Source organism: Zingiber officinale, chromosome 10B (assembly GCF_018446385.1).
Source record: "Zingiber officinale cultivar Zhangliang chromosome 10B, Zo_v1.1, whole genome shotgun sequence".
NCBI classification, from domain to species: Eukaryota; Viridiplantae; Streptophyta; class Magnoliopsida; order Zingiberales; family Zingiberaceae; genus Zingiber; species Zingiber officinale.
The window spans coordinates 65,968,163-65,984,703 of NC_056005.1; the positions used below are offsets into that span (position 1 = coordinate 65,968,163).

General features: G+C 38.5%; 1 pseudogene; it reads left to right on the top strand.

Moving 5' to 3' along the window:
* The first annotated feature begins 13,432 nt into the window (after nucleotides 1-13,432).
* The window catches only part of LOC122029173, a 40,024-nt pseudogene continuing 36,915 nt past the window's right edge, over nucleotides 13,433-16,541 (top strand).

The window sequence follows — 16,541 nt, forward strand, 5'->3', positions numbered from 1 at the left end:
GTTTGACTTGACCAAATGGAAGTTGAAACATCAAGTTTGACTTGATGTCTTGCCACATCATCATGAAGGTTGACTCATCCTACTTGGCATGACCAACCTAGCCACATCATTAGCCACATCACCACCTCATAATGGTATGCCACCTCATTGGAGGTTACACATCCAATTGGTTTTAATGTGGCCGGCCACATTAATGAGGGGCTTTATGGTGTGGCCGGCCACACATTAGATGGTGTGGAGGTTTTTGTTTTGGGTATTGATGTGGTGTCATTATTCCTTCTTCTTCCTTGGGTTCTCCTCTCCTCTTGAGTTGCTGTGGTCGTGGCTATCATGGTGAGGAGAAGATGTTGAGTTGTTTCCAAGAGCACAAGGGAAAGTGAAGGTCATAAAGGAGGGTACTAAAGGAGTGTATGTGATTCTCTCTTCTATTTCTCTCTTTTCTCCTTTTCTGTTCCCATCCGAGAGCTCTAGAAAAGTGCTAGCACACTTGGGGCTCTCTTCTCCATCTTTGAGTGGTAGAAGACCACTCCTTGTTCGTGTGGATATCACTAGAGGAGTGTCTACATTGACACTCTCGAGATCCAACGCTTCCTTGGACGAGCGGGACTAAACGAAGGGCACGCTTCAAGGGTAAACTCTTAACATATAGATCTAGGAGTAGATCTAAAATTATGAAACTCGTACTCGTATTTTTCGTTTGGTTTTCCTTGCACGAGATCCGTGGCTTGGGCGATTCGGGGTTTCCGCGACGCGAGAAGCGGTTTTCGCGGCCTAAAGAACCCAACACTTAGGATACTCTTCTTCTTAAGGAAAACCACAAGCGAAAGGATGTAAGTTTCCCTCACCTGTGGTACAATAGCTTTTGTGAGGTTTGGTTACATAGAAATCTAAGATAACTTCATGAAGAATTTCGGCCAAGACAAGACCAAAAGGAAGGACCTAGGAAATATAAAGACCTAAATTTTATCATGCTCAATATGCTTCTTGTAACATGTATCTTAAGGTAGGGATTTATCTAATGTTCATATGTTAGAATGTTGAATTGAGTCATACCCTTAGACTCTCGGCCAAACATGATTGAAGGGGATAGATAAGTTAAGACTCAAACTAAGTATGTTTCTTTTTGTTTTATGATAAGTACTTCATGATGAGAAAGTAGTTAACATGATATGCTCATGTCTATATGATGAATAAAATTTGTTCCATGCTCCTAAGTATTCGGCCATGATAGGATTAGGGGCCTAGAAAAAAAATTGTTAAACCTAAACTAATTATGCCATGATCCTCCTTAAGACAAGTTATGAAATTAATATGACATGCTCATGTTGTAGTGAAGTTAGAACTTGTTTTCATGCTCCATGAACTTTCGGCCACATTAAGTTTAAGGGCCTAGGAAACTTAGAACTTAACCTAATTATGCTCATGTTATTCCTTGTAATAATTGCTATGAATTTTGTTTAGGGTTCTCATGCTTTTAGGACACTTGAACCCTAGATTCAAGCCTTGAAGGTTTCGGCCACATTAAGTTTAAGGGCCTAGGACACTTAGAATTTAACCTAATTATGCTCATGTTATTCCTTGTAATAATTGCTATGAACTTTGTTTAGGGTTCTCATGCTTTTAGGACACTTGAACCCTAGATTCAAGCCTTGAAGGTTTTAGCCACATTAAGTTTAAGGGCCTAGGAAACTTGGAACCTAACCTAATTATGCTCATGTTATTCCTTGTAATAATTGCTATGAACTTTGTTTACGGTTCTCATGCTTTTAGGACACTTGAACCCTAGATTCAAGCCTTGAAGGTTTCAGCCACATTAAGTTTAAGGGCCTAGGAAACTTGGAACCTAACCTAATTATGCTCATGTTATTCCTTGTAATATTTGCTATGAAATTTGTTTAGGGTTCTCATGCTTTTATGACAGTTGAACCCTAGATTCAAGCTTTGAAGGTTTCGGCCACAATAAGTTTAAGGGCCTAGGAAACTTGGAACCTAACCTAATTATGCTCATGTTGTTCCTTGTAATAATTGCTATGAAATTGGTTTAGGGTTTTCCATGTTTTTATGACACTTGAAACCTAGTTCCAAGCCTTGAAGGTTTCAGCCACAACAAGTTTAAGGGCTTAGGGAACTTAGAACTTAACCTAATTATGCTCATGATGTTTCTTGTAATATTTGCTATGAAATTAGTTTAGGGTTCACATGCTTGAATGTTGATTTTAACCCATGTAATGCTTGATAAGATTCGGTCAGGATAAGTTATAAACTTAGGAAACCTAGAACCCCATCTAAACATGCTCATGATGTTTCCTTATGGTATATGATATGATATTGGTTTAGGGTTTACATGTTTGTATGTTGATTTCTAACCTAAGACACAACTATATGTTTCGGCCATTATATGACATTAGGGTTAGAAATCTAAATATGATATCCATGTATCTTACATGCAATGTTTTATGAGGTGGTAAGAACTTGCTATGTTTCTATGTTTAATTATGTGCACTTATGATCTATGTATGATGGTAAACTTTATACTGAGCTGTGTGCCCAATTTATGCATGATATTTATGATGAGTTGTGTGCCCCAAATTTATGCATGATATCTATGATGAGCTGTGTGCCCAAACTATGCATGTATTTATGATGTGCTTACTGTGTGCCCAAATTTTACATACCATTATGATGAGCTGTGTGCCCAAATTCAGTATGGTATGATATGATAAGAATTATGATATGCATGAAAGAACAAGAACCATGATATGTATGACATGATATTTTACTTTATATGGCTTGTACCAAGGGTGGGCTCCATAAGCGCCCCGGGGTCGATGGACTAAGAAACGGGCCTCATTAGGAATGGGCTCCTAAGTGCCCCTAGGTCGATGGACTAAGAAACGGGCCTAGTATGTATGCCTTGTAGGGTTCAAGACTTGCTACCTTGGACCTACATAGGACGCGCGCATTTATGTATGTGGTACAAGCCGGGGCCCCCAATCATGTTATGATTATGTTTAAGTATGTAAGTAATAAGTTTTCAAAGGACATGTTGCATATACTATTGCATGAATCATGTTTTTGAAAGTCATCTCGCATAACACTTTATGATTATGTTACGATGTACCATGATGCTTATGATTATGACATGTTATGTTAGGATGAACTTTATGATTATGTTATGATAGGTTATGATCATGATTATGTTATGTTAGAATGCACCTTATGATTTTATCATGATATGTCATAATGCTTATGATTATGTTATGTTATGTTAGGATGAACTTTATGATTATGTTAGGATATGTTATGATCATGATTATGTTATGCTAGAATGCACTTTATGACTTTATTATGATATGCCATGATACCTTACGATTATGTTATGATATGATGTTTCTATACATGATATGATGAGTTGTCTTTATGCTTTATGTCTTGGAGTTTTATTTATGCTATACGGTCTTTATGAGTAGGAAAGGATCTTACTGAGCCTTGAGTGCTCACAGCTTACTTTTCTTGTACCACAGATAAGGGCAAGGATTGGATGTACTAAGGGAGCAGCAGGAGGGGGGCAAGAAGGACGTGTGTAGTAGTGACTTGGCTAAAGAGAAAGACCTGCTTCTAGTTAATAAGAATTATGTTCATGTTGTTCTTTTATGACTCTATGACACTTCATCATGCTCTTTAGTATTATGATTTTAATTTAAGTTAAGTATGTTACGTGAATCATATGATAGGTAGTTAGAGATGATGATTTGAAAAGTAAAGGAAAAGTTTAAAGAAAAAAAAATATACTATAGTTAAGACTTCCGCTGTTTTTAAGAAGAAAAGATAAGTAACCCCCGTCAGCTTAAGCAGGAAGGGGCGGGGCGTTACATTATTGCTACCTTTACTGCTAACCAGCAAGCTCCTCCCGTAGCCCCATCGGAAGCAAATATGGTGGCACCTATCATAGCCAAAGTTCCATCAGTTACACCTGTAGCCCCAACAAAGGTAGTGAGGCAAGAAACATACCTCATCCAGTGGCAAAAACTGAAACCAGAGAACTTCTCTGGCACCAATGAACCATGGGATGCTCAGGCATGGTTCAAAACCCTAGAGAGCATAATGGAGCTACTGGACTGGCCGAAGGTAGAAAAGATAAAGTGTGCCTCCTTTTGCCTCACTGGAGATGCAAGAATGTGGTGGGAACGGGTCAAGGCAAAAAGAATAGTAAATCAAATGACTTGGTCTGACTTTGAGACTGAGTTTTTTGAAGAATTTTTCCATATGCGAGTCACGAATAAACATTATGATGAGTTCACAAAATTTTGACAAGGAAATTTATCGGTGGACGAAGCCATGAAGAAATTCAATAGACTAGCTCGCCTATACCCCGAGCTGGTCAGCACGGAATAAGAAAGGGTGAGGCTAATGCTCAAAATGCTGAGGCCGGAGATAGTCCTAAATGTAGCTGGCGGAATTAATAGACCGTAGATTGCAGAAGAGCTTATTAGTAGTGCCCTGATCATGGAGCATTATCTGAATAGTATCAAGCAGTAGAAGCTAGTACTGACGGAGAATAAAAATCAAGGGAGTTCTGGCACTCAAAAACCCCTGAGTCATGGGTCAACCTGGAAGGATCCAAGAGGAAGCAGTGGAGTAATAAGAAGGGAGGATCCATAAGAAAGTAGCCTAAGTATGCTACATGTTCCACGTATGGAAAGATGCATCCTGGAATCTGCCACAAGGGCACGAGTGGCTATTATACATGTGGTCAAGAGGGGCATATGGCCAAGAATTGCCCGACCAAGATCAACCTACCTCTCGCACAACCTGTACAATATGGAGGCAAGCAGGCACAGCTATACCAGATGCAGGTCGCGTTGGAGGGTCCTCATATTATCCAAGGCAGACTGGAGGCTCCACCAAGTTCTACAAATGCTCGAGTTTTCCCTCTTACCAGGGAGGAGGGAGCAAACACCTCCACTGTCGTCACAGGTCAGATATGCAGTTTTAGTTAATATTCAACTGTGCTATTTGATACTGGGGCAACCCATTCGTTTGTCTCCATAGTATTTGCTGAAAGTATAGGTATACCCTCGGAGGTCTTAAGTGGACAGTTCTTGATGACACTACCCTCAGGAGAGATAATGACATCTACACACTGGCTACATGTTGTGCCAATTAAAATTTCAGATAGGGAATTGCACAGTAATATGATAATACTGAATATGTATGATTATGATGTTATTTTTGGGATGGACTTTTTGAGCAAGTATGGTGCTTCCATCGAGTGTCGTAAGCGACGAGTCCTGTTCCAACCCGAGGCAGAGCCTAAGTTTGAGTTTATCGGAGAATCAAAGAAGAGAATCCAGAAGTTCTTATCGGCCATAAAAGCTCAGAAAATGTTAGCCGATGGATGTGCTGGGTTTCTAGCTCATGTGGTTAACACCCAGTAAGAAAGGGCCCAAAAGCTAGAGGAAGTGAGAGTCGTATGTGACTACTCTGAAGTGTTTCCGGATGAGTTTCTTGGTTTAGCTCCAGATAGAGAAATTGAATTTGAGATTGAACTCATTCCTGGTACCCATCCAATCTCAAAAGCACCTTACCGCATGGCTCCAACAGAATTGAAAGAGCTTGAAGGATAGCTACAGTAGCTACTTGACAAGGATTTTATTCGCCCTAGTCACTCACCATGCACTATAACAAAAACTGCAAACGACAACGGATATTATCCGTTGTCGTAGGGTGAAAAAACCGTTGTAACTGAGGGTGTTGTAGAATGTATGGCCCTACGACAACGGTTTTGAATCCTTGTCTTTGTAGACATTTGACAACGGTTTTTATCCGTTGTTGTATATATGCTCAAAATTTAGCTACAAAGGATACGACAACGTTTTAAAATCGTTGTGGTAGATAATTTCAACAATAGAAATAAACTAGTGTGGTAGACTTTTTTTACAACAGATATAATCTGTTGTGATAGATAATATTTGACACGTTTTATTTTTTTACAACAGTTTTAATATATTTTACAACGGATAAAACCGTTGTCTTTTATCACTTTTTACAAAAAAATTTCGTTGTGGTTTACCTAGTTTTTACAACATTTTTAACTGTTGTCTTTAATATTCATTAATACCAAACAACCAATCTTATTTTACTATAAGCAAACCACCAATACAAAACTAAATATTTACTACATTAAATACAAAATAAACATCCATATATAATTCATCTTGTAGCCACATATACAAAAATATACAAAATGAGTTGTTACTCATCAAAATACACATGTTTTCCATTACTGTTCTCCATATACATTAAATCACATGTTTTCCATTTGTTGTTCTCCATATGGCTTTTAATTTACAAATTAGCAAGGCTAGCTACATCCTAACAAAGCTCACTTCTTGCATCAAAAAACCTCAAGCCTCACGAATTGCCCGACCTACAAGAGAAAAATTTAACAAAACTTATCAAATTCCAAAATTCCAAAAGGAGAATGTAATTAACCAATCTATAGTGCATAGAAGGCAAAAACAAACTAAATGAAGGAAACAAAAAGATGTGTTTATTAGAGAATAATAGTACATGGAATCTACTAGGAGCAGTGATACCTAGCTTAGCATTGTTTACTAAATAATTAGCATTGCATGCAGCTAACATTATTTAAGTGAACTATGATCCAAGATCAATAGAATCCATGCAAAGTGCATTACATCCATTAATATCTTGAAACAAAATATTCATGCAATTTCCTGTGCCATTTTCCAGACTGCATTACCTTTGAGTATTTGATAGACACAATATGCTTTTCCATTTTATAAGTAACAAGTTGTCAGGAGCTGCAAATTGATCTGCAATAAACAGACCCATGACAAAAGCATAAGTGAAAGTAAAAAACATGGGTTCAAAATCTTCCAATTAAAACTTGAACAAAAAGAATTGGATCATCATGATGAGTTATGGTAGGGTGAATTGTTTGTAGATCTAAAACAATTCCACAAATTCCTCAAAATAGAAATCACATACGCACAGCTTTAATAATTACATAGGACACCTAAAAGAATCAAAGTGTCAATCAAATAAGTGTAGATTAAGAGCTATAACATTCACTACATTCTAGCTGGAAAAATAGATTTTTCATTCTCATTTCATTAATACAAAGAGAAAATCTAACAAATTTAGCTGCAATGCACATGCAATTCACGAGTAATTTGCACTGCTCGTCCAAGCAAAAGTATATAGAGCAAACTATTAAGAAATCAAATTGCAGTATATAGATGTTTTGTATATCAATATACTATGGATCATACACCAAATGCATTTACAAGCTCTTCATTTCATTATTCTCAAGCAATCACTAACATGCATATAGATTAACATAATTGTGCTTGATGAAGCATCATAATTGTCATTCGCGATGATACTTGCAAGGTCCAACAAGATGGAAGTAGGAAATAAAAATTTGTCATCAATAATGAATTTCGAATGTACTTTTGCCATAGTAGTATTATGCTCAAGGAGTCATCAACAAAGTATGTAGTTCAACATAGTAAAAATTTAAATGGGATTGTAAAAAGAAAAAATAATAAATTATAGGATTAGACAAGAAAATTAAACTAGCAAATGAAACAAACACAGGTACAGAATTTAGGACATCCCAACATATATCAGATATTCCTTGGACGGTAGAAAAATGCTAGGTAAAACGTTAAAGATGTATACATGGAGACTGTGAGATAGGAGGAAAAACAAGATTAAGTCATGGCATATAGACAAAAACCATAAGGAGAGTACAAACAAGAAATTTGTAGAGCAACTCATAAGATACAAAAGGTCATCATCTAACAATTCACAAAGAGATAACTTCCACATTGCCAGTCCTTGCATAATTCAGAAACAACTAAATAAGCTACTCACACAACCCAGCCATTATTAATTTTAGACCACAAAGAGAGGCAATAAATAAGGGAAATGTCAGCTAATTCTGCTCATGGTAGAAATGCAAGAATGAAGGATTGAGCAAAGGAGATAGCTAGCTGTGAACAAACAAATTATTGACAGTAAGGAATCAAAATCAATAAGTCATGGAGTCACAAACAAAGTGTTCAACCATCTTTTCATTTTTGTCAAGTTTAGATACATATGGCATTACTGGAAGTGTTTGTGGATCCACAAATCTGAACTTATCAACCTTGTTTTCTTTTTTCATCTTTTTGAAGAGAAACCTTCCATTCAAGCAAAAAAATGTTAGTATGTTAATACAAATAAAATGAAAAAAATGAGTGATGCAAAAACTTACCACATGTAAGCAACCAGACATTTAGCAGACATTGGCTCCAACTCATAAAAAGGTGTGATGTCTTCAATGTTCACTAGCAGTTCGTACTCATGGTCAAAGAAACCATGATAAAAAACAATTGATATAGTTTTTTCAGGGTTGTCGAAAACATGTATAGAGTAATAGTACAATAAATGTAATGACCGTGGCACATTTGATGGCAAGACAGGATTACTTCTTTTTGCAATACTTTTCTTCCTTTGAGGCTTCTACAAATTGCAAATATAAACATGTTAGTGGAAAGTTCTATCACTTATGTTCAGCATCTTTCTGAACAACCCTTTAATTGGGTTTCAATTACCATCAATGTTCTTGTTCATGCATGTAACCTCAATGTACAGATTACATGTGTGTGCTAGCTTTTATATATCTTGTATTACTAAATTTTATCCAACAAATGCGTACAACCTTCAATCAAAATCTAAGAATGTTTGGTTGGAAAAATCCAGCTAAACAACTATGCCAAGCAAATGAGAAAAAAACCAGAAAAACATACACTGACCAAATCAGAAGCTGGAAATTTGTGGTTGCTGAAACGAGTCCTCAAAAATTCCCAATGAAGAATTAAATTTGTACTCACAGTGTGGTGGTCGAATGAGTCAGAAATTTACCTCATTTTTCATCACTACCCAACGTGCAGGCCAAGCAACATGGGTCCCTATAGCGCCACCAATGGTGTCACATTCATTTGGAATGAGAAAGGGCAACCTTGCTGAATTCTCCACATCCTCATCAATCGAGACGCGCATGCAATTCATGGGTAACGGGACACCATGAAGTAATTTTCCATCCCCATTGGCATGAACAACTATATCATAGGACACAATATTGGACCTTGATTGTAGTGACAGTGCAACTGGCATATCCTAGAAGACAATCAATCATGTCATACATTGATGGACTCATTATTGCAAATAATATTAAGTATCCACAATTAAATACATATATGAGGGTAACACCTTTCATCCTACACTTATGTAAACAAAATCATGTTGATGAAATAAAAAAAGAGGCAAGCCAAATAACATGTCAAAAATAGGAGCCTTTATGAATAAGAACAATCACTTATCAGTGTGATGGAGAGAAATGAGGTATAGAAATTAATAATATCATTGGTACAATTATTTCTTTTTCTCTTAGCCCAAACTTATTCACCCCAAGGTCTAGGTTGAAGTATGAGATGAGGAAACCATGATGAAGAGATTTTTTTATCATGAAAACAGATATCAGATGCACTTGGAGAAGACAAATTGAAAGGAAAAAAAGGAAGGCATAGTAGCTAAAACCTGAATAAGGCAAAGCAACAAAACGATGAAGGCTAAGCGAAAGGAACCCTGATATTTGATCTGACAACCTTGTTCATCCTGATCTTTGGTTCATCGCATGTATCATCAGCTAGAGCAATACAGATTGTATCCCTTCTTTTCTTCCCCTGAAGAAAATAAATAGTGTGAAATTTGTCAGCTTAGGAAGACCAGATTTTTTCCAACTGAAGTCCAGCCTAATTCTGGACATTGACAGTCACTTAGCAATGTAAAATCATTATACATTCAAAGTTCGCCTAATAGATGTCAGAAGTCGAGCATAATTAGAATTCATGTAATGTTAGAAAAGGCATAATCCGAAGAAGCACAATCACCCACAAAGCCCCAAACTATCACAAATCCTTAAGATCCTAAAAAACCCTAATTTTTCCAGTTCATCTAAAACCCTACTGCTGGACTAGCTGCATTCGGATACAGTTAAGAGGAAACAAAAGGAAACCATCTTGGAACCTTCAAGAGTATGGTATCGCCATGAAACAGCTGCAGCTTCTCCCTCGTGTCGGGATGCATCGAAACAACCGAATTGTCGTCATTTGTAGCTTCATCCACAATCAAATGGTTCGGCGCCTTCTTCTTCTCGAGGATCACCGTGCTGTAATCCTTCTTCCCCTTTCTGCATCAATTTCCACCATCCATCCAATTAGAACCAACATAAAAAACAAAACAAAAAACAAAATCTTAACAATCCAGATAGAAATCGCGAAGCCAAAAAATGAAAATCAAACGAAGAAGGCAGTGGAGACTCACGGATCAGAAGAGGAAGCCTCGCCTGGGTTCGCCATCGAGATCAAGATCCAACAAACGACGGTGAGAAGAAGAGAAGAGAAGATAAAAGCAAACGACTGCAGTGACAGGTGATTTATAGGCATAGAAGGGTAATTACACGAGGAATTCTTGTTAAGGAAGCAAAGTTGCGGGTTCATCTGATCGTTATGCGGGAGCGTACATCGCCGTTCGTAGTTTCTATCCAACGGATTACGTTCTATCTCATTATCCCACTCATATGCGGACTGTTCAGGAAAGGCGAGGCCGAGAGAGTCTCAGATCGGCCATCTTTCGAAGCACGACGAGAGGAAAGAGAAAGGAAAACGATGGAGGCTAGGAGAGGGGGAGATGGTCGTGGCTGTGGGAATGGGAATGTGACAAAAAATGCGGAGGGGAAAGGGATTTGAGAGATATCGACAAGTTTCTGTTAAAAAAGGTGTGTGGAGCGATGGATAGTGTTGGGGTCGTGGAGGGAGAAGGGAGGGAGGGAGCGGAGGCCGGAGCCGCCTCCCACCAGTTCATTGATTCCATCGCGAAGAAGGAGAAGGTAAAATGGCTAGGTTCGGGAGCGTGAAAGAAAAAACACGGCGCTGAAAAGAAAACAACGAGGGAAAGGAAAACAACGAGGGGGAAAATGACCAAATTCAATTACAATGATTTTTTTCAAAATTGTTGTCGTAGTCGCTAAAAACGCAGATAAAGACAACGGTTTTATAAACCGTTTTAAAAAGTGTTGTCGTTTTAAAAAAACCGTTGTCTTTTATATTTAATAGGGAATTCAAAGACAATGGTTTTGGCAAAAACCGTTGTCTTTGTGCAAATACGCAACGGTTTCTCTTAAAATCGTTGTCGTAGGGGTGTTGTCGTTTGCAGTTTTTGTTGTAGTGATGGGGAGCTCTGGTGTTTTTCGTAAAGAAGAAAGACGGGTCCATGTGAATGTGTGTGGACTACCGAGCACTGAACAAGGTAACAATTAAGAATAGGTATCCCCTACCTAGAATTAATGATCTATTTGATCAGTTAAAGGGAGCTACAGTCTTTTCCAAGATAGACTTGCGGTCCGGATATCATCAAGTGAAAGTGAAAGAGGATGATGTACCGAAGACGACATTCCGAACGAGGTATGGGCACTACGAGTTTGTAGTTATGTCTTTTGGAGTGACGAACGCTCCTACTACGTTTATGGATCTAATGAACAGAGTGTTCAAAGCATACTTAGACAAGTTTGTAATTATTTTCATAGACGATACCCTTATATACTCCATAACCCAAAAAGAACATACTGAACATATGAGGACAGTATTACAGATTCTTCAGCAGAGCCAGTTGTACGCAAAGTTCTCCAAGTGCTATTTCTGGCTCAATCAAGTGTCCTTCTTAGGTCACATTATTTCCAAAGATGGGGTTATGGTGGACCCGACAAAAATAGAAGCTATGAGTAACTGGAATAGACCTAAGAATGCTAGTGAAATCAGCAGTTTCCTTGGGTTAGTAGGCTACTAGAGGAAATTTGTAGAGAACTTCTCAAGGATCGCTTCCCCATTGATAGTTCTTACCAGAAAGAACAGAAAATTTGAGTGGACAGAGGATTATAAAAAGAGTTTCACTGAACTGAAAAGGAGACTGGCCAGTGCTCTAGTCCTGACTCTTCCAGAAAATAACGAGAGCTTCGATATTTACAGCGATGCTTCTAAATTGGGGCTCGGGGCTGTACTGATGCAGAATGGCAAAGTCATTACCTATGCCTCGAGACAACTCAAGGATTATGAGAAGAACAATCCTACTCATGACCTTGAGTTAGCAGCGGTAGTCTTTGCTCTCAAGATTTGGAGGCATTACCTATACAGAGCTTATTGCAAGATTTACATAGATCACCAAAGTCTTAGGTATTTCTTCACTTCGAAAGACCTGAACATGAGACAACGGAGATGGCTGGAGTTGGTCAAAGACTATGACTGTAAATCCTCTACCATCCAAGGAAAGTGAACAAAGTGACAGATGCACTAAGTAGGAAATCTTGTGCAGCGTTATTGTCTATATCTACTATGTCCCATCCCCTATAGAAAGAAATAGTAAATTTTGGGCTTAAAATTATTACTGGGCAGCTCCCCACTTTGACACTAGTGTCAACCCTGCTTGATGATATACAGAAAGGGCAAGATGAAGATTCTAATATTCATAAGATCAAGCAGGGAATACAGGAAGGAGAAAATGGGGAGTTCTGAGTATCAGATGGTGGGATACTATATTATGGTGATCGCCTCTGTGTCCCTAATCAAGAAGAACTATGAAAGAAAATTCTAGATGAAGCCCATGGAGCACCCTATGCAATGCATCCTGGTTCCACCAAAATGTACCAAGATTTAAAGGAATGCTTCTGGTGGTCTAGAATGAAAAGAGGCATTGCAAGATATGTCAGTACCTACCTGACATGTCAACATGTTAAAGCAGAACATCAGAAATCGGGCGGAGTTCTGCAGCCTATCCAGATCCCAAAGTGGAAGTGGGAGGATATATCTATGAACTTCATAGTAGGACTACCCAGAACCATGAATGGTTACGATGCTATCTGGGTAATAGTGGACAGATTGACTAAGTCTGATCATTTTCCAGCTATCAGACATTCTACTCCATTGAACAGCTAGCGCAAATGTATGTTAAAAAGGTTATCAGATTGCATGGAGTTCCCAAAACCATAATTTCTGATAGAGATGGTCGCTTTACTTCACACTTCTGGGAGTGTGTTCAGAGAGCTCTTGGCACTAAGCTGCAGTTTAGCACAACATTTCATCCTCAAACAGATGGGCAAACAGAACGAGTAAATCAAGTTCTGGATGATATGCTATAGGCTTCTGCCTTAGATTTCAAAGGGATCTAGTGTCGATACCTATGCTTAGCAGAATTCGCATATAATAATAGCTATCAAGCTACTATCGGAATGACATCCTACGAGGCTCTATATGGGTGGAGATGTAGATCCCCTATCTGTTGGTATGAAGGTGGCGAAAAGAAAGAAATGGGACTCCAAACAGATCTTATCAAGGACACCACCAAAGTCATTAAGAACATTCGCCAGAGGATAGAAACTGCTCAAAGCCGGCAAAAGAGCTATACGGATGTGCGTTGTAGACCACTAGAATTCGATGTTGGGGACTTAATGTTTCTCAAAGTAACTTCTATGAAAGGAGTGATGAGGTTTGGAAAGAAAGGAAAGTTGAGTCCACGTTATGTGGGGTCATACCCGATCACTAGAAGGGTTGGCAAGGTAGCTTACGAGCTGGAACTACCGCAGGAAATGTCAGCCATTCATAATGTATTCCATGTCTCAATACTGAAGAAGCATATTTCCGAAGTAAACCAAGTGATTGAGCCACAGACAGTATAATTTCAAGAGGATCTCAGTTATGAAAATTGACCTATTCAGATAATAGATCGAGAAGTTAAGAAGCTGAGGAACAAAGAGATACCATTAGTAAAAGTGATGTGGCAAAGTCAACGGTATAAAGAGGCAACATGGGAACGCAAGGACGATATGAGGCAGAAGAATCCACAATTGTTCTAAGTTCGAGGATGAACTTTTTATAAGGTATGGGGATTGTAACACCCATAAATTTCCTTTCTTCCAAAAAGAGCAAAAAGGAATAGAAGAAGAGAAAAGAAACAAAAATATATTCATAAATGGCCCAAATTAGGATTTGAACCCGAGACCTCTTAGTTGAGATTGGTTTAAGTAGCCATTAGGTGGTGGTAAAGCATCACATGAGCAATATGAAATAATTGATTATATGTAGGTTTTGTGTGAAGAGATGCTTCAACTTCCACTTAGTATAAAAAGGGATGGATGAGATCAAAACCTAATTTTCATTTTTATCTTCTCCTCTAGCCGAAACTTCTTCTTCCTCCTTTCAAGTGTTGGCCAAGAACCCTTGGGCTCCAAGTCTTAAGGCTTTTCAAGGGGAGAATCTAAGGGGAGGGTCTCTCCCAAGGAGGTAGTTCGCGCGAGGAAGGGTGTCTTGGAGATTAAAGCGTGCAAGAGAGGATTGTCTTCCCTACACCATATAATAGTAAGATCTAGTGAAAAGATGTAAGTACTACTCACCTGCAGTATAAGTTGTTTCAATAATGCATACGGTGTTATGGTTTTTATGCCTGTAAAGAAGATACATGTTGGGTTATGTTAATGCATGGTAAGGAAGATACGTGTTATGATTGTATGATGTCCTCCTAAGTTTTTGGATTAAGAGCATGTTAGAGTACCTTGAATCGCTTCCCATTTAGATTGGGGCTAAGAAGCATAATCAAGTACTCTAAAGTACTTCCCTATAAGTGAGGGAGAACTAAGCACACATAAGGTATTTGTTTAAATGACAAGCAAGTGTAAGTACAAGAAATCAATAGTTAAAGGAAAGTATTTTACTTTAGAAAGACATGTACTGGACAAAAAGTCCATGAGTGGGCTCCTAGATCACCCCTAGGCTCCTAGACCGCCTAGTAGTACCTTAATGGGTTTGGGATTAGCTATCTCGGATTTTATTAAGGATGCGCGCAAAGTGGTACAATGTTGGGGCCCAAAGCAAGTTGTTTACTATTTTCACTAGTTATGTAATATAAATATTTCAAAATTCATTGGTTGTCTTAGTGGAAGCTTCCTAAGTTCGAGAACTTGAGTTAAAAGGGAAGCATTGATGAACTCTATAATATGCCATGATTCATATTTTCTTTATATTACTAGCATGGTTTGAGTTGATGTTTTGCATGATCAATCTATTTAAAAATACATGTCGTGTATCTAATTCTGATTTATGTGTTTTAGCATGAATTATGGTCAAGTGTAAGTTTTGTGCTTTCCGCAATCAGTTTTTAAAAAGAAAACATGTTTTCTTTAAATGCATCGTTTTGCGAGTAGATGGTACTTACTAAGCATTCACTTATAGATTTGCATTTCTTTATACTACAGATAAAGGTAAAGGAAAGATCAAGTAGGAGGAGGCAGCAGGAGTAGTGTTTTGTGTGTGTGTGCGACGGAACAGTGGAAGAAGATCTTGGAATTAGCTATGTTAAACCTTGGGCCTAATGTATTTCTTTATTTCCGCTCCACGTGCAACACTAGTAAGGGTCATTATGATGAATTTACGGTTTGGTAGTAATTGGTGTGTCAAAGATTCCTCCTCAAGTAATGGGATAGAATGGTAAGACAAGGATGAGTACACAGGGGAGAACAACCTCGCTTATGGAGCAAGGGGTGACCTCCGCACGACCCATGTCACGGCCGTGCGGACTCACACAGTCCCCTACTCCCTGCTTTCGGCCAAGGTGACATGGTCGTGTGGATTCACACAGCCGTGCACCTCTTCTTCTCAGCCCCAGATGACATAGCCGTGTGGATTCACACGGTCGTACACCCCTTCCTCTCTGTCAAGGTGACACGACCATGTGAATTCACACGACCGTGCACTTTTTCTCCTCGCCCAAGGTGACACGGCCGTGTGGATTCACACGGTCGTGCACTCCTTCCCCTAGGCCAAGGGGACATGGCCGTGTGGATTCACACGACCGTGTACCTCTCTCTCTCAGCCAAGGGGACACGGTCGTTTGGATTCCGACGGTCGTGCAGCTTTGCTTGGCTCCAAGTCATGTTCTATCAGTTGAACAAATGAAAGTAGACCTACAGGCTGAACCGTACATAATGTGTAAGAATGCCAAAAAATTTATATATACAGAAAGGGTAACGTCTGTCCTGTAAGTTAAGGTTAAGTAGAAGGGCGGGCGTTACACTATTACTGGTAATTCTCTAAAGTATCATGCTTATTGCCTACCCCAGTTACTATTGAAAAGAATTGAGCTTTCCATGGAACTAGTTGGTCATTGGCTCTATAAATATGGTGAATATATTAAATTTTGTTGCTATTATTGTTTGCTTGCTTTTTTGCAATTGAGATGTTTTATTATTTTGGTACTACATAGCTTTGACGATGTTTTTTGGTGATGTTTCTTACATCTCTCATTTAGTGGAAGTATAATGTCAAGGATCACTTTTTAATTCTAGTTAGTTTTATCAGTATTGTCAATCTATGTATTTTCTACAATATGATGCTCAACCTTTATTTATTCTAAAGAGAATTTTC